Genomic DNA, 25679 nt, shown 5'->3' on the forward strand with positions numbered 1-25679 from the left:
ACCGCGGGATAGGGCGTCAGGGGGCTCGTTGAGCTTCCCCGGGTGATACAAAATCTCGTAATTATAGGTGGAGAGCTCGATCCTCCACCTCAAGATCTTGTCGTTTTTGATCTTGCCCCGTGATGCGACCATCAATTCATGCATAACAGAGAGTGGATGTAAACTGTGGCTTTAATCAACTAGAATAGTGCTTCATCACTTCGGAGCAAGTGGGTGCATCCCGGATGAGAGGAAAAATGTCGGGGCTCACCCGTGAATAAAAGACTTGGAGCTTCTGCGCGTCCGAGGGTTCCTCAGCGGATGTTCGGAGGTAGCTTTCGAAGCAGTCTTGCCAGTGGTCAAAAGCGGACGTAGCGTTGGCTGCTTGAGGGCTCAGCTGCAGGCGATCAGGCTTGATGCGAAGATCCATCGTTTTAAAAATCTTTGCACAATAAATTGATGCACTATCAATTACCACAAAGACGAGAGTAGTGGAATAATCGAGGCTTTATTGAGCAAAGATGTTGTGCCTCCTGTAGCTGGAACCAGTATGGCTGCAGCACCGGCGAGCACACACATTTATACACCGCCTACTGGGCGGAGCCAGCAGTCAGGGATTTACCCATGTACCTCTAATATATGTGTCTTACCGTAATACATATAATACTGCTGGTGGTGACTACCACAAGAATAAAAATCGAAAGTGCTAGAAATGCTCAGCAGATCTGGCAGTATCTGTGGAGAGAGAAACAGAGTTGACATTTTATCAGAATGTCAGGTTAGTCTTGACAGCGAAACGATTGTATCAGCATGAACTGGAAGACAAAAATCATGCCAGTTTGGAAATGGTTGGGAACAAACTGTCAGTATAAATTACCATCTTTTCATGGAAGCCATAATTGCACAGCAGTTTCTATAGGCTTTCAGGGCTTACTGTGTCAAAGGCCTGTAGTGTCAAAGGTCAGGTCAATGAACACAATGTAGAAGCACTTGGGGCAGCACGGTGGTGCAGTGGGTAGCACTGCAGTCTCACTGCGCCAAAGTCCCAGGTTCGATCCCAGCTCTGGGTCACTGTCCGTGTGGAGTTTGCACATTCTCCCAGTGTTTGCGTGGGCTTCGCCCCCACAACCTAAAGATGTGCAGGGTAGGTGGACTGGCCACGCTAAATTGCCCCTTAATTGGAAAAAATTAATTGGGTATTCTAAATTTATTTTTTTTAAATGTAGCAGCACTTGTATAGTTTGCGAGACTTCTTGAATTTGATGCACCACAAAGATTATGTTGACAGTTCCTTGTCCAGCACCAAAGCCACATTGTGATTCTGAGTACAACGAGTCAGTGGGAAGAGTCCTGCTGAGATTAACCCTTGCAAGAATCTTTCCCACTATGGAGAGAAGTGAAATACCATGAGGATTGAGGCAGGTGGATTTGCATCCCATTTGTAGAAAGAGGTATGGAAAAATGAACATCCTTATGTGGGGGTACAATGCCCTGATTCCAGGTTAAGCAGAAGAGGCAAGTAACTTTCCAAACTATGTGAGCTCCTCTCTACTGGAATTCTTTATGTAGAATACCACTGGCTCCAAGAGACTTACCCACAGACCACAGTCTTATGATCTTGCTGACTGGCTTGAGATGGATCAATTGTCCAGAATGCAAGGGTATAGAACTGATTTTATGATATTGTCGGATACTGTGAATTCTTGGTTCAGGTTAAAGTATTTGCCTAATGAAAAGACCTCCCGTGTTCCTTTTGGCAATGGGGTGGTTCCAGATGTGAGCCCTCAGTTTTATATACCTGGCTACAATAACAGCTCGCCCAGTATCTCTTCCCTTTTCCGGGTCTGGAAGTAGAGTATGGCCATTCTGAAACTCAGCGAGGGGACTGTGCAGCTGTCTCCCCAACTGGTTACTGGTATCCATTCACTGACGCAGGAACAGCCCATGGCAGCAGACACAGCAGCGGGCACCCCTCCCAACTCTCTGCCCTTGGAGGCTTGCTCAGGCTGGAGATCAAAACGGAGAAGGAGTGTAAAGGTTACCCCCAGGAGGGGAGATACATCTCGCCCACTGCCCCAGCTCCTTCCTATAACCACCGATGGAGCACTAACTTTTGGCAGCCTGCTCTCTCCTCTTCGGTCAACTTGACCTCCAGCTCGTCCTCTTCCTCCTCCTTCTCCTCTGCGCCACTGCCCAGCCAGACCTACTCTGCATTTGGGAGCTTTCCTTCGCCCCCACAGATGTACCCCACTAACCCTAGCCCCCTCGCAAAAGAGCGACAGCAGCCAGTCTGCCCACAACACAGGCTCCACCGGGGCAACCAGCGAGGAAGGGCAGTCCGGCGACAGCGAGGAGGAATACCCAACCAAAGAGAAAATGGAGCAGTTTGCCAAAGAGCTGAAACACAAGCGAAGAACGTTTGGCTTCACACAGGCTGACGTTGGATTAGCTTTGGGGAATCTCTATGGGAAGATGTTCAGTCAGACCACAATCTGCAGGCTTGAAGCACTACAGCTGAGTTTCAAAAACATGTGCAAACTGAAACCAATGCTTCAGCGCTGGCTGATCGATGCAGAGAACAATGGCGGCCTTCATGAGATTTGTAACGTGGAACAGGTTCTGGATCGGTCCAGGAAATGGAAGAGGACAACTAGCATTGAGAATGGTGTGAAAAGAAACTTGGAGGCCTATTTCATGAAATGCCCCAAGCCCACCAGCGAAGAAGCCTCCCAGATCGCTGAAGACCTCCGATTAAATAAAGAGATGATCCGAGTTTGGTTTTGGTTCTGCAATAGGAGGCAGAAGGGGAAGAGGATGACCTTGCCTTGTATGGAGGAAAATGATGTACAAATCGACGAGGGGAGTCCACTTCACATGTCGCCCAATGCTCTGATGCTACCTGACCCCATAGTAACCCAAGGATACAGTGCAGCTATGGTGCCACCCCTCTGTACATGTCTCCCTATACCCAAGCTGTCTCCATGGGCAATCACACCAGTTAGATGATCATCTGTGGTTTTCTCTGAACGCGGGTGAAAGGACTCTTGATTCTAGTGATACAAGTTGGTAGAAATGGCTGAAAGTTGTCTCTAAACTACGTTGGGTGTAGAAAGTAGGCTGAGAGATTCATCCAATACTAATTCTCAATATTGCCTCCTGTCCTTTCTCTCCAATCCTCCTTTTTCTCCTTTCCCCAACTCTGATTACAAATGGGATTCGACACTTTTGGCCCATTTCTTTTTATGAAAATATTTAATGGGAATTTTCTAGCTTATTGAAATAGTGGCTTTTAATGTACTGAATGTTTCACAATATAAAATATTCTCCCCTCTAGTTCTAGCAATCTTTTCATGAAAGATGTATCTGAATATTTTAATCCTGTAATTGGAAGATTTGCTTGAAGCTGTCCGGTTGTGTTGTGTCTCATTCCTGTTTGTTAGGAGCTGAATGCCCTCTACTGAGAAGATGGGTGTTGTATCATTAGTTTTGCGGCCATCGTCCTGCCACATCCAGCCGTGAATGGTGACTTAAACAAATCACTGGAGGAGGAAGCTCCACAAATATCCCCATGCTCAATGATGGAGGAGCCCAGCACAGCAGTGCAAAAGATAAGGTTGAAGCATTTGCAACAATCCTAAATCAGAAGTGCCCAGCGGATGATCTATTTCAGACTCCTCTGGAAGTTCACATCATCACAGATGTCAGTTTTCAGCCAATTTGATTCATTCTATGTGATATCAATAAATGGCTGAAGGAACTGGATACTGGAAAGGCTATGGGCCCTGACAATATTAGAGTAATTGGGCAAAATTCTCCGCTGCCTGCAGTGGGGTTCCTGTTGCAGTGGAGAATCGGGCATCTGGGGTAAAAATAGGATCAGCACTGCAATGCTCTGGCCCCCACTGGCAGCAGAATCAGGGTTCTCGTCTGCGCGCCAGTGGGAGGATGCAAATGGGTCTCAATGACTATTTACTGGTGTGACCATGATATGATGGGTCTTGCAGTGGGTCAAGGAGGTAAACCCCTTGAGGGAGTCGTTACCAAAATCCACCGGAGAGCCACCCCTCCCCCCACAATGCCAGACTTTGCTGTCAATGTGCTGTCAATTTCCAGCTGAGCATTTCAAAATCTCTCAAGCGTGTAAAGGGGTGATTGGAATTAATTTGGAGTGGCTGATGTTCGTACACATTGTGGTCAGAACACCCTGCTACTGAACCATGAAAAAGATGAATGAAGCAAAGCTCACAGATGTGTTTGTGGAAGCTGTCAATCACAGCTCACTAAGGGACGTTAATGAATGGTTTGCAGCTCAAGGATCTGAGGGGTTTAAACACAGGTCACTGATTTACGCTTTCCAGGAATTGACACATTGTGCTTCCTCTGTCTGAGCCAGCAGCTGTATACCCAGGTGAGTGTTAAACAATTTTTTTCACCTGTCCCTGTCTGGACTGCCCTCTAGTTTCCAGGCAGGGGTCTCTTTTCAGGGGGGCTGGGGGGGGGTCCTTTATTTAGTGGCTCTCTGGGGGGGGGGGTCCCCCTAATTAGGGGGTCTCTGGGGGGGGGTCTGCCTATTTAGGGGGTCTCCATGGGGTCCACCTATTTAGGACTCTCTGGGGACAGGCGGGTCGGGTCACCCCTGTACATGGGGGAAGGGCCCAGACAATCCGGGGGTGGTGGGCTGATCTGCTCAAAATGGCGGGCCAACAGTATGATCCCCTCAGGAATCCCTCACGATCCACGCCATGGCAATTCAACTCCAGCCGGAGAACAGTCTCCTGAATGGAGAATGTTGCCCAAATGAGTTTTACAATACAAGAAGTGGCCTGCAGCCCCTCATGTGTGCATTGGCAATCAAGCACCTATCTATTCTAATCCCATTTTCCAGCTTTGGTCCATAGCCTTGTATGCGATGGCATTTCAAGCGCTCATATAAATGCTTCTTTTTAAAAATAAATTTGAAGTACCCAATTTTTTGTTCCAATTAAGGTGCGGTTTAGCATGGCCAATCCACCCACCCTGCACATCTTTGGGTTGTGCGGGTGAGACCCAAGCAGACACAGGGAGAATGTGCAAAGTCCACACGGACAGTGTCCTCGGCACCGTGAGGCAGCAGTGCTAACCACTGTGCCACCGTGCTGCCCAATATAAATGCTTCTTAATTGTTGTGAGGGTTCTCACCTCTATCACCTTTTCAGGCAGTGAGTTCCAAATTCCCACCATCCTTTGGGTAAAAGGTTTTTTCAAGTCCCCTATAAATCTCCTGCCCACACCTTAATTATGTGCCCCCTGGTTATTGACCACTCTCAAAGGGGAAAAGTTCCTTCCTATCTATGTCCCTCATAACTTTATACACCTCAATCAGGACCCCCCCTCAGCCTTCTCTGCTCTAAGGAAATCAACCCAGCCGAGTCAGCTTCTCTTCTTGCTGAAACACTCCACTTCGGCAACATTCTGGTGAATCTCCTCTGCACCTTCAGTAGTGCAATCACAACATTCCTATAGTGCGGCAACCAGAACGCCACACAGTATTCAGCCTGTAGCCTAATGAGTGTTTTACAGACTTCCAGGTGCGGCGATGACCAGCTGAGTCGCACGTTTCGGCAGCTCCCGGTGAAATGGACTTTTGGGCTCTTGATAGGAGCCCCAACGGCAATTTTGACGGCTAAAAACACTGTGCGGTAAACCAGAAGGGAATCCCCCCTGGACACGGATGAAAAAAGGAGGAGAAAGTGGCCGGATTGCACTGGATCCTTTAGAACAGCGGCAAGGAAGACAAGCAAAAACCAAGATGGCGTCGGAAGGTGGCAGTTTAACATGGGGCCCTGAACAATAAGAGTTCTTGAAATGCTGTGTGGAAGAGCTCAAAAAGGAAATGAAGAAAGAGCTGTTGGCCCCGATACTACAGGCGATCGAAGGACTAAAGGAGGAACAAAAGACCCAGGAGCGGGAGCTTCGGGTCGTGAAGGCAAAGGCAGCCGAGAATGAGGACGACATACAGGGCCTGGTGGTGAAGACGGAGACGCATGAGGCACATCAGAAACGATGTGTGGAAAGGTTGGAGGCACTGGAGAACAACGCAAGGAGGAACAACCTGAGGATTCTTGGTCTTCCTGAAGGTGTGGAGGGAGCGGACGTCGGGGCATATGTGAGCACGATGCTGCACTCGTTAATGGGAGCGGAGGCCCCGGCGGGTCCGTTGGAGGTGGAGGGAGCATACCGAGTGATGGCGCGAGGGCCGAGAGCAGGAGAAATTCCCAGAGCCATAGTGGTGAGATTCCTCCGTTTTAAGGATAGAGAAATGGTCCTTAGATGGGCAAAGAAAACTCGGAGCAGTAAATGGGAGAACGAGGTGATCCGCGTTTATCAAGACTGGAGTGCGGAGGTGGCGAGAAGGAGGGCGAGCTTTAATCGGGCCAAGGCGGTGCTTCATAAAAAGAAGATAACATTTGGAATGCCGCAACCGGCAAGACTGTGGGTCACATATCGAGGGAGGCACCACTACTTTGAGACGGCGGATGAAGCGTGGACTTTTATTGTGGAAGAAAAACTGGAATGAGCGGGTTATTAAAAAGAACGTTTGAACAAAGTGGTGGGGCGAATGTGGGGGGCAAAGAGGGGGGTTAAAAAGGGGGGAAAGAGGAGTTTTATGTACTAATCCTGCGATGTGGTAACTTTTCTCTCTCCCACAGGTGGTGATGGGGGGAGGAGGGGAGGTGGAGGAGATGGGGCGTTGGCCATTGGGGGCGGGGCCAAGGGAGAAGCGCGGGCTTGGTTCCCGCGCTATGATAATCATGGCGGGAATAGAGAAGCAGGAAGGAGGGGGCGTCGCACGGTGCGAGCCGAGGTCACGGGGGGAAGCCGAGGTCGGCCAGAGTTTGCTGACTTCTGGGAGCAACATGGGGGGAGTAATTACGCTAGCGGGGGATCTAGCGGGGGGGGGGTGGGAGGGGGGAATTACTGGGTTGCTGCTGCTGGGGAGAGGGGGGAGCTGATATGGGAGGGGATGGGCGGGGGGGCACCGCCTGGGGGAGATACAGTTGCGTGGGAACCGGGTGAGGAGCTGGAAAAAGGTGATGGCTAATCGACAAGGGGGGGGGGGTAGGAAGCCCCCCAACCCGGCTGATCACGTGGAACGTGAGAGGGCTGAACGGGCCGATAAAGAGGGCACGGGTACTCGCACACCTTAAGAAACTTAAGGCAGATGTGGTTATGTTACAGGAAACGCACCTGAAACTGATAGACCAGGTTAGGCTACGCAAAGGATGGGTGGGGCAGGTGTTCCATTCAGGGCTAGATGCGAAAAACAGGGGGGTGGCTATATTAGTGGGGAAGCGGGTAATATTCGAGGCAAAGACTATAGTGGCGGATAACGGGGGCAGATACGTGATGGTGAGTGGCAAACTACAGGGGGAGACGGTGGTTTTGGTAAACGTATATGCCCCGAACTGGGATGATGCCAATTTTATGAGGCGGATGCTAGGACGCATTCCGGACCTAGAGATGGGAAAGCTGATAATGGGGGGAGATTTTAATACGGTGTTGGAACCAGGGCTGGATAGGTCGAAGTCCAGGACTGGAAGGAGGCCGGCAGCAGCCAAGGTACTTAAAGATTTTATGGAGCAGATGGGAGGTGTAGACCCGTGGAGATTTAGCAGACCTAGGAGTAAGGAGTTCTCGTTTTTCTCCTATGTCCATAAAGTCTACTCGCGAATAGACTTTTTTGTGCTGGGAAGGGCATTGATCCCGAAGGTGAGGGGAACGGAGTATACGGCTATAGCCATTTCGGATCACGCTCCACACTGGGTAGACTTGGAGATAAGGGAGGAAACAGGAGGGCGCCCACCCTGGAGAATGGACATGGGACTAATGGCAGATGAGGGGGTGTGTCTAAGGGCGAGGGGGTGCATTGAAAAGTACTTGGAACTCAATGATAATGGGGAGGTCCAGGTGGGAGTGGTCTGGGAGGCGTTGAAGGCGGTGGTTAGAGGGGAGCTGATATCAATAAGGGCACATAAAGGGAAGCAGGAGAGTAAGGAACGGGAGCGATTGCTGCAAGAACTTTTGAGGGTGGACAGACAATATGCGGAAGCACCGGAGGAGGGACTGTACAGGGAAAGGCAAAGGCTACATGTAGAATTTGACTTGCTGACTACGGGCACTGCAGAGGCACAATGGAGGAAGGCACAGGGTGTACAGTACGAATATGGGGAGAAGGCGAGCAGGTTGCTGGCACACCAATTGAGGAAAAGGGGAGCAGCGAGGGAAATAGGGGGAGTGAGGGATGAGGAAGGAGAGATGGAGCGGGGAGCGGAGAGAGTGAATGGAGTGTTCAAGACATTTTATAAAAAATTATATGAAGCTCAACCCCCGGATGGGAGGGAGAGAATGATGGGCTTCTTGGATCGGCTGGAATTTCCCAAGGTGGAAGAGCAGGAAAGGGTGGGACTGGGAGCACAGATCGAGGTAGAAGAAGTGGTGAAAGGAATTAGGAGCATGCAGGCGGGAAAGGCCCCGGGACCGGATGGATTCCCAGTCGAATTCTATAGAAAATATGTGGACTTGCTCGCCCCGGTATTGACGAGGACCTTTAATGAGGCAAAGGAAAGGGGACAACTGCCCCCGACTATGTCTGAAGCAACGATATCGCTTCTCTTAAAGAAGGAAAAGGACCCGCTACAATGCGGGTCCTATAGACCTATTTCCCTCCTAAATGTAGATGCCAAGATCCTGGCCAAGGTAATGGCAATGAGAATAGTGGAATGTGTCCCGGGGGTGGTCCACGAGGACCAAACTGGGTTTGTGAAGGGGAGACAGCTGAAAACGAATATACGGAGGCTGTTAGGGGTAATGATGATGGCCCCACCAGAGGGGGAAACGGAGATAGTAGTGGCGATGGATGCCGAGAAAGCATTTGATAGAATGGAGTGGGATTATTTGTGGGAGGTGTTGAGGAGATTTGGTTTTGGAGAGGGGTATGTTAGATGGGTGCAGCTGTTGTATAGGGCCCCAATGGCGAGCGTGGTCACGAATGGACGGGGATCTGCATATTTTCGGCTCCATAGAGGGACAAGGCAGGGATGCCCTCTGTCCCCATTATTGTTTGCACTGGCGATTGAGCCCCTGGCGATAGCGTTGAGGGGTTCCAAGAAGTGGAGGGGAGTACTTAGAGGAGGAGAAGAACACCGGGTATCTTTGTATGCGGACGATTTGCTACTATACGTGGCAGACCCGGCGGAGGGGATGCCAGAAATAATGCGGATACTTGGGGAGTTTGGGGATTTTTCAGGGTATAAATTGAACATGGGGAAAAGTGAGTTGTTTGTGGTGCATCCAGGGGAGCAGAGTAGAGAAATAGAGGACCTACCATTGAGGAAGGTAACAAGGGACTTTTGTTACCTGGGGATCCAGATAGCCAAGAATTGGGGCACATTGCATAGGTTAAATTTAACGCGGTTGGTGGAACAAATGGAGGAGGATTTCAAGAGATGGGATATGGTATCCCTGTCACTGGCAGGGAGGGTGCAGGCGGTTAAGATGGTGGTCCTCCCGAGATTCCTCTTTGTGTTTCAGTGCCTCCCGGTGGTGGTCACGAAGGCTTTTTTTAAAAGGATTGAAAAGAGCATCATGGGTTTTGTGCGGGCCGGGAAGACCCCGAGAGTGAGGAAGGGATTCTTACAGCGTAGCAGGGATAGAGGGGGGCTGGCACTACCGAGCCTAAGTGAGTATTATTGGGCCGCTAATATTTCAATGGTGAGTAAGTGGATGGGAGAGGAGGAGGGAGCGGCGTGGAAGAGATTAGAGAGGGCGTCCTGTAGGGGGACTAGCCTACAGGCTATGGTGACAGCCCCATTGCCGTTCTCACCGAGGAACTACACCACAAGCCCGGTGGTGGTGGCTACACTGAAGATTTGGGGACAGTGGAGACGGCATAGGGGAAAGACTGGAGCCTTGGGGGGGTCCCCGATAAGAAACAACCATAGGTTTGCCCCGGGGGGAATGGATGGGGGATATGGAATGTGGCAAAGAGCAGGAATAACGCAACTGAAAGATCTGTTTGTGGATGGGAAGTTCACGAGTCTGGGAGCGCTGACCGAGAAATATGGGTTGCCCCAAGGGAATGCATTCAGGTATATGCAACTGAGGGCTTTTGCGAGGCAACAGGTGAGGGAATTCCCGCAGCTCCCGACACAAGAGGTGCAGGACAGAGTGATCTCAAAGACATGGGTGGGGGATGGTAAGGTGTCAGATATATATAGGGAAATGAGGGACGAAGGGGAGACTATGGTAGATGAACTAAAAGGGAAATGGGAAGAAGAGCTGGGGGAGGAGATCGAGGAGGGGCTGTGGGCAGATGCCCTAAGCAGGGTAAACTCGTCGTCTTCGTGTGCCAGGCTAAGCCTGATTCAGTTTAAGGTATTACACAGGGCGCATATGACTGGAGCACGGCTCAGTAAATTTTTTGGGGTGGAGGATAGGTGTGCGAGGTGCTCGAGAAGCCCAGCGAATCATACCCATATGTTTTGGTCATGCCCGGCACTACAGGGGTTTTGGATGGGGGTGACAAAGGTGCTTTCAAAAGTAGTGGGGGTCCGGGTCGAACCAAGCTGGGGGTTGGCTATATTTGGGGTTGCACAAGAGCCGGGAGTGCAGGAGGCGAGAGAGGCCGATGTTTTGGCCTTTGCGTCCCTAGTAGCCCGGCGCAGGATATTGCTAATGTGGAAGGAAGCCAAGCCCCCTGGGGTGGAGACCTGGATAAATGACATGGCGGGGTTTATAACGCTAGAGCGGATTAAGTTCGTCCTAAGGGGGTCGGCTCAAGGGTTCACCAGGCGGTGGCAACCGTTCGTCAAATACCTCGCAGAAAGATAGATGGAATGGAAAAAAGAAGGCAGCAGCAGCAGCCCAGGATCGGGGGGGGGGGGGGGGCGAGGAACCAGAAGGACTCTCAGGGTTGTTAATATATACTGTATAATATGTATAGGTCGTTGCTACAGATAATTATATATTGGACTGTTAAATTATATTTTTGGAGAGTGTTACTTGTGATAAGGCAGTTGCCAATTAGGGTTAGTTTTCATTTTTGTTATTTATTATTTATTCATTTTTTGTTTATAAAATAGGTCATTGCTATTTGTGTTGTTATAATATTGTGTAAAGGATGCACAATGTACTGTGTTGGTAGACCAAAAATTTTCAATAAAATATTTATTTAAAAAAAATGAGTGTTTTACACTACTCCATCATAACCTCCCTGCTCTTATAATCTATGCCTTGGCTAATAAGGGCAAGTATTCCAAGTATTCTGGCAGTAGTATTGAAGACGTGCTCCATTCATTTCTGCACCCTAGCCAAGCTGTTCCAACACAGCTACAACACTGGCATCTACACAGCAATGTTGAAAATTGCCCAGGTATGTCCTGTACACAAGAAACAGGACAAATCCAATGTGGCCAATTACCTCCCTATTTTAAGTTCCTAAATATAGGAGTAGAATTAGGCCATTGGCACATCAAGTCTGCTCTGCCATTTGATCATGACTGATCTCATATCATCTCCACCTCCTCTCTTCCCTTCCTCGACTTCTCAGGATAGCCCCAGAAATCGAAACAATCAACAAATATTCATTATAAGCCCACTGACTCCCACAAACACTTCCTCACACCCTGTTTCCTGTAAGAACTACATTCCATTGTCCCAGTTTCTCTGTTATTGTTGTATCTGTTCTAATGATGCAACCTTCCCCACACCAATGCTTCTGAGATGCTGTTATAACTTGCCTGCTTACCATTGGCTGGGGACTAATGACAATCCCACAATCCTGTGGGAGTATGAGCTTCCCCAATGAGTGGGGCGGAGAAATCATTAGCAGACATCCTGTATAAATAAAGCTGGCCAGTTTGGAACCAGCAGGAAGGAGTGAGCAACAAGCGAAGTTGTTGCTGCTGTTGTATATATGTATGTTATTGGAAATAAATGTTATTTCTTTGTATCCTTAAAACTCGTGCTGGATTCTTCGTGGCCCTCACAAAACTGGCGACGAGGGTTAAAGTGAATGGCTGTCTACATTGCTGAAGCCACCTCCCTGGATTTTTGTTGGATACAGGTTGGAAGTTGTTTTCTATTACACCATGCCTCTGTACGGACGTTTGGATGTTTTTGATGCTGCGCTGGTAAGCTGGAACCAGTATGCACAATGGATGCGTTACTATTTCCGGGCAAACAATATCACCGAAAACGAGCGCCAGATGGTTATATTGCTCACCGCCTGTGGCCCGCATACGTTTGGGGTGATTAGGAGCCTTACGTACCCAGCTGCGCCGGACACCAAAACGTTTGATGAACTTGTGAATTTAGTGGGGCAACATTTTAACGCAACCCCGTCCACGATAGTCCAACGTTACCGGTTTAATACCGCTGAGAGGACCCCAGGAGAATCCCTTGCTGACTTTCTATCCAGGCTACGCAGGATTGCGGAGTACTTTGACTATGGTGAGACCTTGTTAGAAATGTTACGCAACCATTTGGTTTGCGGTATTAACAATGCGGCCACCCAGAGAAAGTTGTTAGCTGAGCCAACATTGACTTTTCAACAGGCCATTCAAACAGTATTGTCTCGAGGGAGCGCAGAACGAGGAGTGCAGGAGCTACAGGGAATGGAGGTGCATGCCTTGGGGCGCAACCTCTTCCATCCAAAAACGTCCCCCCGCACTCCTGCGGTAGCGACGTCCGGATCGACGCCAGTGGCTGTCGGACATTCCTCCCCGAAGGGAGCCTTCTCCAGAACCAATGGATGAGGAGCCATGTCCGTGTCAGATTTGTAGGCGTCGACCCCATCGCGGACGCTGGTCCTGGGGGCGCCAGAGGCGCCGTCTTTCCGACCGAAACTGCAATCAGCCCAGGGGCCGTACCTTTCATGTAGATGAACCTGCGGCGACTATTCCTGAGGATGTGGAGACGGAGAACGACTGCCTGCAGCTGCATTGTGTGACAGCTCCCCGTGTGGTCCCCATTAAGGTGACAGTACGGGTCAATGGTCACCCACTTGAGATAGAGTTGGACACTGGCGCAGCGGTCTCCGTGATTGCCCAGAGGACATTCGACTGCATGAAGCAGGGTATACAGACCCTTACATTAACCGACACACAGGCCAGGTTGGCCACCTACACGGGGGAACCATTGGACATAGCAGGGACTACGATGACCCCTGTTGTTTATGGATGCCAGGACGGGCGTTTCCCACTAATTGTGGTGCGCGGCCATGGGCTCAGCCTGTTGGGTCGGGACTGGTTGCGCCATTTGCGGTTGCAGTGGCAGCACATCCTCCAAACAGTTTCTGGAGGGTTGACTGAGGTGTTAGGACGATACCCAGATGTATTCCAGCCGGTTTGGGGAAAATAAAAGGGGCCGTAGCACGTATCCAAGTTGAACCAGGAGCCACGCCGCGCTATTTCCGGGCGCGCCCGGTGCCTCACGCCTTGCTCGAGAAGGTAGAAGGGGAGCTCACTCGTTTGGAGACTTTGGGTATCATCAGGCCCGTCCGTTTCGCTGACTGGGCAGCACCAATTGTACCTGTAATGAAGCCAGAGGCCACAGTTCGCTTGTGCGGCGACTACAAACGTACAGTGAATACGGCTTCCCGACTCGACCGATATCCAATGCCTCGCATAGAGGATCTCTACGCGAAGCTTGCAGGCGGACTCTCGTTCACAAAATTGGATATCAGTCACGCCTACCTACAGTTGGAGCTGGACCCTGCCTCCCGACCATATGTAACGATTAATACACACCGGGGCCTGTATGAATATATACGTTTGCCCTTTGTAGTATCCTCTGCATGCACTATTTTTCAACGCGTTATGAAGGGCATTTTGAGAGGATTACCGCGTGTCGCTGTCTACTTAGATGACGTTTTGATCACAGGGACGTCGGAGCAGGAACATTTGGAAAATCTGGAGGTTGTCCTTAGACGCTTTTCGGAGGCTGGAGTCAGTTTACGTCTTACAAAGTGCGTCTTTCAGGCGAAGGAAGTAGTCTCCCTGGGTTATCGGGTGGACCGCGAAGGTTTGCACCCCGTCGCAGAGAAGGTGCGCGCAATTCAACAGGCCCCCGCCCCGACTGACACTTTGCATCTTTGTTCTTTTCTTGGCCTCGTAATCTATTATGGGAAGTTCCTCCCCAATCTGTCAACTACGCTGGCCCCGTTGCACCTTCTGCGAAAGAAAAATCACACCTGGGTTTGGGATCAGCCGCAAGAAACCGCTTTCCGGCGGGTAAAACAACAATTGTCGTTGTCTGGGTTACTAACCCACTATGATCCTGGAAAGCCTTTGCTCGTCACATGTGATGCATCCCCGTATGGTATTGGGGCCGTCCTGTCCCACAAGATGGAGGACGGGGCCGAGCGGCCGATAGCTTTCGCCTCCCGCACATTGACTGCAGCGGAAAAAAAGTACGTGCAGAACGAGAAGGAGGGCCTGGCAGTGGTCTTTGCGGTGAAACGTTTCCACCAGTACATGTATGGCCGCCACGTCACTATCGTGACTGATCATAAGCCTCTGCTGGGACTTTTCAGAGAGGATAAGCCAATACCGCCCATTGTTTCCGCACGGATCCAGCGCTGGGCTTTGTTGCTCGCTGCATACGAGTATTCTCTGGAGCACAAACCAGGAACGCAGATAGCGAATGCCGATGCACTGAGCCGATTGCCTTTATCGACCGGCCCCATGTCAACCCCCACGACCGGTGAGGTGGTTGCAACCCTAAAATTTATGGACATCTTGCCTGTCACGGCATCACAGATCCGTGAGTGGACCCAGACGGAGCCAGTCCTGTCAAAGGTTCGGCACATAGTTCTGTATGGTGGGCAGCATAGACAGCTCACAGACGAGTTGCGGGCATTTTCCTCCAAGCTGTCAGAATTCAGCGTGGAAGACGGTATCCTCTTGTGAGGGACGCGTGTGATTGTCCTGGAAAAAGGGCAGGAGCTGATACTAAGAGACTTGCACAATTGGCATCCAGGTGTGACCAAAATGAAAATGTTGGCCCGGAGTTATATCTGGTGGCCAGGCCTCGACACCGACATTGAGAAGGTGGCCCAAAACTGCTCCATTTGCCAGGAGCATCAGAAGCTTCCGCCGGCCGCGCCCCTACATCACTGGGAATGGCCAGGGCGGCCTTGGGCACGCTTGCATGCAGATTTTGCAGGCCCTTTTCAAGGATCCATGTTCGTTCTATTAATCGACGGATAGAGGTGCATAAATGGCTAGAGGTGCATAAGATGCAGGGGACAACGTCCTGCACAACAATTGAGAAGATGCGTTTGTCTTTTAGTACGCATGGCCCCCCCGAGGCGCTGGTCACGGATAACGGCACTCCATTCACGAGTGAGGAGTTTGTGAGGTTCACGAAGATGAACGGCATACGCCATATCCGCACTGCCCCCCTTACCACCCGGCTTCAAATGGGTTGGCAGAGCGCGCAGTGCAGACATTCAAAAGAGGCCTAAAGAAGCAGTCTTCCGGATCAATGGACACGAGACTGGCTCCCTTTTTATTACGTATAGGACCACCCCCCATGCGGTGACTGGGGTAGCTCCCGCAGAACTCCTAATGGGCTGGAGACTTCGCACCCGCCTTAGTATGGTTTTCCCGGACATTGGCGCAAACGTACGCCGCACACAAGAACGGCAGGGACAGGGATTTTCTCGGCATCGGCCGATTCGGCCGTTTGCGCCCGGTGACCCAGTGTTCGTTCGGAATTTTACTGGTGGTGCCCATTGGGTTCCTGGCGTAATCTTTCGCCAAACGGGCCCTATATCATACCAGGTGCAAGCCCAGGGTCGTCTCCAGCGCAAACATGTAGACCACGTTCGGTCCAGAAGACTATCCCCTCCAAAGATTCCCCGCCCCCGGAGCTCATTTCTACAGCCGCAGAGACCAGAGACAAGGGAAGGTAGTCCTCACAATCTTCCTCAGGTGCCTCACTCTAAGCCTGCGCAGGTCGTTACTCAACCAAATGGAGATAGAGACGCTGACATGACGGAGGCAGCAGACTCTGACTCCGAGATGGAGACACAGGACGCATCAGAGGGGGAATCCTCGGGTCCACGGGCCGTGGATGTACAACCATTACGTCCTTCATCACGGAAGCGCCGGTCTCCGTCTCGTTACACGCCGCCTGATCCAGCGCCGCGTGCAAATGGTGTCCGGCCTGCGGCAAAACGAGTCCAACGCCTTCCTTCGCCAGGTCTTCGGTGGATTCCTTGGACTTTGGGGGGAGGGATGTTATAACCTGCCTGCTTACCATTGGCTGGGGACTAATGACAATCCCACAATCCTGTGGGAGTATGAGCTTCCCCAATGAGGGGGGCGGAGAAACCATTAGTAAACTCCATGTATAAATAAAGCTGGCCAGTTCAGGAACCAGCAGGAAGGAGTGTGCAGCAAGGGAAGTTGTTGCTGCTGTTATATGTATATGTTATTGTAAATAAATGTTATTACTTTGTATCCTTAAAACTCGTGCTGGATTCTTCGTGGCCCTCACAAACGTTTTCTAAAAAAAAAAGTGATGGAAGGAGTCATCAGCAATGCTATTAAGCAGCATTTACTCAGCAATAACCGGCTCATGGACGGTCAGTTTGGGTTCCACTTGGATCACCCAGCTCCTGACTTCGTTACCCCCTTGGCTCAAGCATGAACAAAAGAGCTGAATACCAGAGGTCAGAGTGACTACCCTTGACATCAAAGTGGCATTTGGACCGAGTGTGATATCAAGAAGCCTGAGCAACACTCGAGCCAATGGGATACAGGGGGCGGGACATTCTGCTGTTTGAAGTCATACATAGCACAAAGGAAGATGGTTGTGATTGTTGGAGGTCAATCATCTCAGCTCCAGAACATCAGTGCAGGAATTCCTCAGGGTAGTGTCCTAAGCCCAGCCATCTTCATCAATTTCCTACCTTCCACCATAAGGTCAGAAGTGGCAGACTGCACAATGTTCAGCACCATTTGCACCTTCTCAGATACGGAAGCAGTCCATGTACAAATGCAGCAAGACTTGGACAATATCCAGGCCTGTTCTGACAAGTGGCAAGAACAGGCCTGGATATTGTTCCACACAAGTGTCAGGCATTGACCATCTCCAATAAGAGAGTATCTAACCATCTCCCCTTCCCATTCAATGGCATTACCTTCACCAAATCCCTCCCATTAATATCTTGGGGATTACCATTGACGAGAAACTGAATTGGACTAGCCTTATAAATACTATGGCTACAAGAGCGGGTCAGAGGATAAGAATCCTGTAGCAAGTAACTCACCTCCTGACTCCACAAAACCTGGAGGTTCCCCTCCAAGTCACTCACCATCCTGACTTGGAAATATACCACTGTTCCTTCACTATTAAAATCTTGGAAAACCCTCCCTAACAGCACTATGAATGTACCTCCACCAGATGGACTGCAGCGGTTCATGAAGGCAGCTCACCACCACCTTCTCAAGGCCAACTAGAGATGGGCAGGAAATGTTGGCCTAGCTAGTGACACGCTCATCTCATTAATTAATTTTTTTAAAAGACAGAGTTTGGACCTTCATGGAGACCTTTCAGGTAATTTTTAAAAATAAATGTAAAGTACCCAATTCATTTGTTTTTCAATTAAGGGGCAATTTAGCCTGGCCAATCCACCAAACCTGCACATCTTTGGGTTGGGTTGGGGGGGGGGGGACCACCCAGGCAGACACGGTGAGAGTGTGCAAACTCCACATGGACAGTGACCCGGGGTCTGGATCGAACCTGGATCCTCGGCGCTGTGAGGCAGCAGTGCTAACCACTGTACCACCCTGACCTTTCAGGTCATGCTTCTCAGCAGCTTCATGAAACTCAACAGCCTTGTTCTCCCACAGTTGGTTCTTCATCTCTTTCAGTGTGGCCTGAAGTGTTGTTTTTTTACTTGATGTATCTGACTTTTCTTGCTGGTGATTGTCAGATGTATATGATCTGTGACCTTTGAGCACATTATCTATTAGCTAAGCTATATCTTGGTTGTTCTTATTGAACCAATCAGTGTTTCCATTTGACAAATCCAAGGACCTCATATATGTGCTATGAGTGGCATCCTTAACTTCTTCCAATAATTTTACATGTCTAGGTTATCTTCAGGGATACCACCTAGCTCTGTAGTTTGTTCCTGTTCCTAACTCTTGGCCGAATCTTTAAAGATAGTTACATCAACTTTCTTTATGATTTGACTCTATGTCATTATGCTATAGGTATTATCTTCAAGGTCATGATGCTCCAGTCAAGCATTCAGCACCTCTAAGGCAAAATTAGAGCACATGTCCTCGTAGTCTCTGTCAAACAATAATGTACGACCTTGTGTTGTACATTAAAAGGAACTATATTTTCATAGAATTTACAATGCAGAAGGAGACCACTCGGCCCACTGAGTCCGCACCGACCCCCAAAAAGAGCACCGCACCCAAGCCCACGCCTCCAGCCCACCACTGCAACCCAGTAACTCCACCCACAACGTTTTTGGATACTAAGGGGCAATTTAGCATGGCCAATCACCTAATCTGCACATCTTTGGACTGTGGGAGGAAACTGGAGCACCCGTAGGAAACCCACACAGTCACTGGGAGAAAGTGCAAACTCCACACATTCACCCGAGGTCGGAATTGAACCCAGGTCCCTGAAGCTGTGTGGCAGCAGTGCTAACTTCTGTGTCACCATGTGTCTTAATGAGGAAAGCTGACTAGATAATAGTAGTAGCTTCCCAACAAGTGTGGATGTTATCTCTTTTGATTTCCGTAAGTTAGAAATAATCACACTGTAAACTCAAAATGCTGGAGCTTCAGCAAGTGTATTTCTTTCAGCTCTCCATGTGCTGGTGGACTGCTACACTGTTGCTCAGTACATGATTGTTGTGCAACATGAATGTTGCACCCTAGGATATAAATTCACATCACACTTAGTTCCTAACTCTTTACAAATAATATAAAATACAGCATCCCTCTTTCTTTAAGAAAATGTATTTAATCCCTCTATATCAGTATATCAAGATCTCATTGACAAGAACATTAAAGCTTTCCGCGCCTGACATAACCAGCAAAGCAAAGAGGAGAGCTCATTAATCAGCTAAGGTGGAGGGACAAAGAAGAACCCAGGAAAGCAAGAGCCAATGGTGGACTGAGAAAGCGAAGGAGCTACAACTCCTCACTGACAAGCATGACACCCGGGGCTTCTTCAGGCAATATATGGACCCAACACCTCAAACCAGTGCGGTGTAAGGACGGAGTGTCTTGAGAAACAGAGAAAACATCAGCCTTCGATGGAGAGAACACTTTAAAGAACTCCTAAACCATTATACAATCATAGATGAGGACGGGTTTGTGGAAATCCCCCAACACCTTATCAAAGATGATCTTGGACTCCCACCGCTGCCATTCAACACATGAAGAATGGAAAAGCTGCAGGAGTGGATAGGATGCCAGCCGAGATTTTCAAACTCGGAGAAGAGATTACCCATCATCTCCATCAGCTGTTCCTGAAAATCTGGGACAGAAGAAATTCCTACCAAAGAAATCCTTCTGAAAAGCCAGTGTGGCTTCGGACCAATCCGTGGAATAACGTACACTGCTCGGCAACTTCAAGAAAATGCCAGGAGCAACATCAATCCCTCTACATGGCCTTCATCGATCTGACCAAGGCTTATGACTCAAGTCAATCAGGAAGTGCTATGGAAGACCCTGTCAAAGGCCGGATGTCCAGAGAAATTAATCACATCCTCAGACTCCTCCATGACAAAATGTTGGTGACAATCCTCACCGACAGAAATAAGAAAGAAACCTTTGAGGTCAAGTCTGGAGTCAGCAGGGTTGTGTCATTGCCCCCACCCTTTTCTCCACCTTCATCGTCACTGACCTTCACCTTGTCAAGAACAAGCTTCCCGGTGGAGTGGGCATCTTCTACAGGATGGACAGAAAACTTTCCAATCTCAACCGATTGAAATCCAAGAAGAAAATGACACTGCCATCGCTTGTGGAACTTCAATATGCGGACGACATCGCCATCTTCACCCTCTCAGAAGAGAATCTCCAAGTCATTCTTGACACATTCATGGAATCATACTGAAGAATTGGTCTCAGCCTCAACCTCAAGAAGACTCAAGTCAGGGCGCTGTGGATAGCACTGCTGCTTCACGGCGCCGAGGTCCCAGGTTCGATCCTGGCTCTGGGTCACTGCCCATGTGGAGTTTGCTCATTCTCCCCGTGTTTGCGTGGGTTTCGCCCCCACAACCCAAAAGATGTGCAAGCTAGGTGGACTGGCCACGCTAAATTGCTCCTTAATAGGGAAAAATGAATTGGGTACTCTAAATTTAGAAAAGAAAAGACTCAAGTCCTTTGCCAACCTGCCACAGGGCAAGGTCCGGTCTGTCCCTCCATCAAGATCAATGGAGAAACTCTACCAAACGTGGAACATTTTCTATACCTGGGGAACCATCTAAGGCTGACATCGATGTGGAGATCCAACATCGTATCAAATCCGTGAGCACCTCCTTTGGCTGCCTAAATACAAGAATCTTTGATGACCGCAACATCTATGCTGACACCAAGATCCTTGTGTACCAGGCAGTTGTCCTCAACTCTTCTATACAGCTCAGAAACTTGAATGACGTACTGATGCCATCTCAAGGTCCTGGAGAGGGACCATCAGTGCTGTCTGAGATGGATTCTCCGCATCAGCGGGGACAACAGGCATACTAACATTAGTGTCATTGAAGAAGCCAAGAGTACTAGTGTCGAGACCATGAGCATCCGAAACCAACTCCACTAGGCCGGCCATGTGCTTAAGATGTCAGAGTCCTGACTGTCAAAGCAAATCTTCTTTGCCATGCTCAAGGAATGCTTCGAGCAAGAGGACAAAGGAAGCGTTCCAAAGACATCCTGAAGGCTTACCTCAAGAAATGCAACATCGATGTCAATGCCTGGGAGACCCTTGCTCAAAAGAGACCTACTTGGTGGAACCTCCTGATTGAAAGGGTACAAATTTTTGAGGACACCTGACATTAAAAGGTGGCCCGAAAAAGGAGCCTGAGAAAGGAATACCAGCGATCGAGAGTCCAAGGACCGATCCCACCTCCTGGAAACACTTGCCAAGTGTGCGATCAAAGAAGCGACTCTTGGATCAGCGTCATCAGCCATGCAAGGACCCACAGAACCCATGAACATTAACACAGAGTTTATTTTTAAAAATATTTTAAATCAAATTTTCAACATTTTAACATCAAATAAACACAACCCCAACGCCCCACAACCAACAACCCACTGCTCCCCCCTCGATCTACCTCCCCCAATCCTTGATGACAACCAGATCTACAAAGTATAAGATAAACGTACCCCATCTCTGGTGGAACCGCTCATCTGTCCCTCTCAGAGCAAATTTCACGTTCTCCTAATACAGGAACTCCATTAGATCCCTCAGTCTTGGGGAGAAGCTGACCTCCACCCCAACAGGATCCACCTGCGAGCAATCAACGAGGCGAAGGTTAAGACATCTGTCCCCACACCCATCTTCAACTCCGGCAGGTCACCATACTCATAGACGACCCACCTCGCTCGCTTCAGCGGCCGAACTGCCCTCCCATGGATAGAAGATTAAACTTCGCCTTGAACTCCTTCCTCCTCACCAAACGTTCCACAGAACCACAGAATTTACAGTGCAGAAGGAGGCCATTCGGCCCATCGAGTCTGCACCGGCCCTTGGAAAGAGCACCCTACCTAAGCCCACATCTCCACCCTATCCCAACACTTCTACTCTATCCCCGTAACCCGATCTTACCTTACTTGGACACTAAGGGCAATTTAGCATAGCCAATCCACCTATCCCTGCACATCTTTGGACTGTGGGAGGAAACCGGAGCACCCGGAGGAAACCCACGCAGACACAGGGAGAACGTGCAGATTCTGCACAGACAGTGACCCAAACCGGGAATCGAACCTGGGACCCTGGTGCTGTGAAGCCATTGTGCTAACCACTATGCTACCGTGCTGCCCGGCTCTGGGTAACACAAAGTTTCTTAGGTGGACAATCATACTCATTAGCAAGTGATCGCCGAAGAAAAAAGATCGCATCACTGTAATAATAATCCTTATTATTGTCACAAGTAGGCTCACATTAACACTGCAATGAAGTTACTGCGAAAATCCCTTGGTCACCACACTACAGCGCCTGTTCGGGTACACTGAGGGAGAATTTAAAATGTCCAATTCACCTAACAAGCACGTCTTTCAGTTCCAATCACTAACTTTTTTTCGAAACTAAAGATTAATAATCAACTTTCCTAAACTGAACCCCAAAAGTGTTTTTTGATTGTGTTTTTTCTCAGAAAAACATTATTCATGGTATTGCTCAGGTGGTAGGATGTTGTGCCTTCACTTTGTGGATTTGGCATTCATCACTTTCAGTGGTGAGTTGGCATGCTGTCCAGGTGTTTTGTGTGTTGTCCCTGGTGTTGGAGAAGTTGTGCTTGATGTTGTTTCAATTGCTGGTTTTGTTGTTGATGTTGCACCACTTGTTGGTAATGCTGTTTATGTTGTCTCGCTGGTTAGTGATTTGGTAGTGTTGTTAATGATCTTTCCAGCTCAGGTGTAGGTTGAATATGGACTCTGTTGCTACTCACTTGCTTACCAGTTTCAGTCTCAATGATGTATGACCATAGAGTCTCAGAATCACCAACAACCTTTGCTGGGTTCCAAGTTTACATGATTAGAACATGTAGTTTGCCTTTTCAACAGTTCAGGCTGAGATTTAGCATGCTTCTTAAAGTGTTGATCTCCTTCTACCTGTGCTCTGAATTTAGCATGCTAGCTAATGTGTTAATCTCCTTTTACCTGTGCAACCTGTTGTTGTCTCACTTCCTCCTGGTCACTTAGAGGGAGTATCTTGCTTGACCGAGTTGTCTTACAATTTCTCCCATTCAACAGCCGATTTCATCTCGGCCTTCAGAGTTGCAGATCGGAGTGATAATAAGTCAAGGTTTGGGCCTTCGTCTTTCGGTATTTTGTTGGTGTTCTCCTGTATCCCCTTGGGTAATGTGGTGATGATGTTGAACTCATATTGTTCAGTGAATTTCTTAAATTCTCTTGATGCAAATTGGGTTCTATTGTCCCCTGCACAGCAAACAGATCTCGTACTGCTAAGACGATTGTTGTCATTCTCAGATCTTTCACCTTTTGAATAAAAGGGGACCTTAAGTAGAAGTCCGTAACTATGAGTTCCCATTCCTGATTGTTGCATGGACAGATCAGCTCCCATAATATGCCATGATTATGGGTGGTATTTCGGTAACTGTCATCTCCCAGTGCTTCTGGTCTGCATTGCATTGAGACACCATTCTTTTGATGTCTTTTTAGATGTCTATCCAGTACACAGTTGATCCGACACTGAGCTTACATTTCTCCATTCCTACGTGGTCTTCATGTATCTTCTGCAGAAGTTCTTCCCACATTGTTTTGGGTATGATTATTCTGGATTTGGCTAGCAGACACCCACTTCCTAGTGAGATGTCACCTCTGATAGACAAGTACTGCTATATTGCTGGCTATAGTTGCTGTACCTTATCAGGCCATCTCTGGAGCACTTGCTGAGAAAGTATCTGTAAGTCTTCATCTTTGCTGGTCTCATCTCCAACTCTACTCAGTCTTGGCAGTGTTACGTTCACTAGGTGATGGATCTTATACCTAGCATAGTTACTGAGATAAGCTGCAGCTCTTCGTAACTGCTCAACTCAGGATAGCAGGACCATCTGTTTCAGTGATGTAGAACATCTCCTTTGAGTGTCCATCTGATTTGGGTTGTTCCTAACTGTTGGATCTCAAGCCACTGTATGCTGTTCAAATGACATCGCTCAGTTGCAGAGCGTTTTCCTCGGATAACCATTTTCAGGAAAGATCTTCTGATATCGTCTGGACAGAATGATATTACTTAGTGCTCTGGTATCAAGCATTTGGATTTATGGGTGTGACCTTATTTTTCATCATCTAAATGGTTGTGTGAAGTTATTTTCTTTGAGAACTGTCACGTCCAACCATTTCATGCTGCTGTATGGTTCCTACGCTTGTGTTCTCAAACTCACCAACATTTTCCAAGGTATGGATGTTTTTTGTTTCTTTTATTTCTCACTGTGTTTCATGACTCATTTGTCTTTTTTCTTTGTTCTGCACATGTTTTCCCAATTCCACAATCTCTGCAGTTTGATCCCTATGCTGGACATTTCCTTCTGTCTGTGGACTCCTGTGGTCAACCACATCTCTTGCACATCATTCACTCTGTCTGGTATGCATTCTTTTATTGCAGTTTCACTGCATCAACCCTGCTGCCTTTATCTTGGCCTGAGAATTGGTTATTTGGATGGTCAGATCTTCATCTGTCTACCCGCGGCTTCATGTGCCCTGGCAGTGTCTACAGCCGGTGATATTGTGAGCTTGTCCTTTCCAATTAAATATTTTGTACTTAAGGGTATGTAGCAGCCTTCATTTGTGTCCTTAAATTTACATTTTCTGCATGCATTTTTCAATCTTGAAATTAAATTGTCAATAGGCTCACCAGTTTCCAGCCTCAGTTCTTGAAATTCATATAAATAGTTCCAATGATTTGACTTTGGCTGGAGAATTAAAAAAGGGAAGGTAATGGTGCAGTGGTATTGTCACTGGACACCTAACCCAGAGACCCAGGATAATGCTCTGGGGACCCAGGTTTGAATCCCACCATGGCAGGTGTTGAAATTTGAATTCAATACAAATCTGGAATTAAATGTCTAATGATGACCATGAAACCATCGTAGATTGTTGTAAAAACCCATCTGATTCACTAATGTTCTTTAGAGAAGGAAATCCTTACCTGGTCTGGCCTACAAGTGACTCCAGACCCCCAGCAATGTGGTTCACTCTTAAATGCCACTCAGTTGAATGGCAATTAGGGATGGACAATAAATGCAGGTCCAGCCAGCGATACTCACATCCGATGAACAAATAAAAAAAAATGTCTGTGTTTCTGTTGTCTTCACTCAGCTATTAAACAAATTTAACTGTTTCTCATCTACCTTGGTGTCTTTAAAAAAATTGCTGTTTAAGCTTCCCAAACGGCTCAATTATACCAGCAGCCTCCCAATTCATCATGGATTGTAGCATTTATTGCTGCAAATCTATTTCATTTTCACTTGATTCATGCAGTTTTTCTCTTTCTGGTACTAATTTGAGTTGATTCTTAGTCTAATTAATTCAGCATTAAACTAATTTAAAATGTTTGGGTTTTTACTCACACACTCCATTGCCACTGTGTTGTGCTTTCTGGTTCGTTTTTTCAAAAAGGTGGAGCTTCATTGAGTGTATTTCCTTCAGCGCTCCTTGTAGCTGGTGGAGTACATTGTGTTGCACACAGATCATATGACTGCAGTGCAGCACTGAATGTGGCACCCCAGGATATTTATTCACCTAACAATTAGAACCCAACTCTTTATGAATCCAATACTGTATAACTACTGTCAGAGATGGCAAAGGGGAAACACAGCTAAAGATGTGTTCGACTATCCTGACTTTTAAGAGTATTGCAAAACGCTCTAAATGATATTTCAACAGCAATGTTATGATTTTTATCAATAAAATTACATCAAATGCTTCACTAAAAATTCATTTTATTTTATA

At 48.2% G+C, this 25679-nt stretch overlaps 1 long non-coding RNA gene and 1 pseudogene across 1 annotated transcript; one reads left to right on the top strand and one right to left on the bottom strand.

Annotated features, from left to right (window-relative positions):
- Positions 1 to 471: 471 nt before the first annotated feature.
- Positions 472 to 25389, bottom strand: LOC140408841 (uncharacterized). The gene is made up of 3 exons (XR_011940215.1): positions 25298 to 25389; positions 21375 to 21498; positions 472 to 714 (listed from the first exon to the last, which is right to left on the bottom strand). It is a non-coding gene; the product is annotated as an uncharacterized lncRNA (long non-coding RNA).
- LOC140408840 (POU domain, class 5, transcription factor 1.1-like) lies at positions 719 to 3232 on the top strand (annotated as a pseudogene).
- Positions 25390 to 25679: the final 290 nt, after the last annotated feature.

This window comes from Scyliorhinus torazame, chromosome 3 (assembly GCF_047496885.1).
Source record: "Scyliorhinus torazame isolate Kashiwa2021f chromosome 3, sScyTor2.1, whole genome shotgun sequence".
In the NCBI taxonomy this organism is placed as follows: Eukaryota; Metazoa; Chordata; class Chondrichthyes; order Carcharhiniformes; family Scyliorhinidae; genus Scyliorhinus; species Scyliorhinus torazame.